This window comes from Pteropus vampyrus, unplaced genomic scaffold (genome assembly GCF_000151845.1).
Source record: "Pteropus vampyrus isolate Shadow unplaced genomic scaffold, Pvam_2.0 Scaffold16, whole genome shotgun sequence".
NCBI lineage: Eukaryota > Metazoa > Chordata > Mammalia > Chiroptera > Pteropodidae > Pteropus > Pteropus vampyrus.
The window spans coordinates 4,171,524-4,172,886 of NW_011888797.1; positions in this window are offsets into that span (position 1 = coordinate 4,171,524).

Genomic DNA, 1,363 nt, shown 5'->3' on the forward strand with positions numbered 1-1,363 from the left:
TGGCTTGGAATTGGAATAGGTTGTGGGGCTCTGGAAAAGGTGAGCTTTAGCAGAGGTAGAACAATCCTTATAGTTTTGTCTTTGGAGGTGGGAGTGAAGTCTAAGAATAGGCCCTGAAAGGAAGAGGTAGGAGGGAAAGGAGCTATACCTGATGACCTTGAGCTTTTGGGTGGTGTGCTAGAGCTGGCTCCTACCAACTCAAGAGAGCCATTGTTAAACATTCAGAAATTTGTAAGCAGGTTGATAGCGTGAAATTAGCCAAAGTAGGAGTATTTATACACCCCGCCACACACACACAAATTGGCAAATGCTACCAAGTAGACATCTCCCCACCACCACCTAAAGCTGGTTTACCAGAACACCTTAGATTCTCTTCTTTACTGTATTAACATTCGAAAGCCTGCTGAAGTGCCCGTTGAATTCAAACCTCAAGTGAGTGCCTATGATGGGGAAGGCACTGTACCAGGTACTGGGGATACAAAGACCAGCCCCTCAAATGGTGGAGAGAGAAGAGTATGAGGGCATAAATCACGAACTAACTAGCAGACCTTGGGTTTACTCATCTGCAAATGGAGATGATAATACATATCCCAAAGGGTCATTGAGGTGGTAAATGAGAACATGTAACGCTCCTGACACACAGGTGCTCAGAAGGTGACAGTTCTAAGGTTGGCAGACATGTAGGCAAATGGCTTTAATGGAGCTCAATGTAAGAAATAGAGGGGTATCTAATTTTACGTTTGGTCAGAGAAGGCTTCACAGAGATTGTGGTCACCCAAGCAGGGATTCAAAATTTTCAGGGTGGATGTTTCCCGGACGAAGTCTTTCCTGGTCCTTGTTGGAAGGTTAATGCTTTTTTTTCTCTGTCCCTACAGTATGTCACTTTTACCTCTTTTTTAGCTTGTACCTCACTGTGTACATTTTTGAATTGTAAGACAAACAATAGATCTGGAGGTCAGCACACCTGGATTTATATCCCAATTCCAACACACCTGCTCTGTGACTTTAGGCAAGATTCTTTACTTCCCGGAATTTTAGTTTCTAATTTTGTAGTATGGATGTTAACTCTTGGATAATTCTGAGAGTTAACTGAGAATGTAGGGAAAAGAGCCAGGTCCCTAACTGCCTCAGGAACCCCAAACCAAGCCTAACATATATTTATAGTTTTATCTCCTTTTCTGCTTCTGTATTCCATGCAATAACACAGCATCTTTCTTACTGCTGTGTCTTAGTACATATTGCTCCCCAGAAAAATTCTGTTCGAGTGGTAAGAGCCAAGGGCTGGGTGTCAGTCTCAGCTCTGTCAGTTATTACCTAGGTAGCCACGGCTAAGATAATTATCCTCTTTATCCCTCAGTTTTTT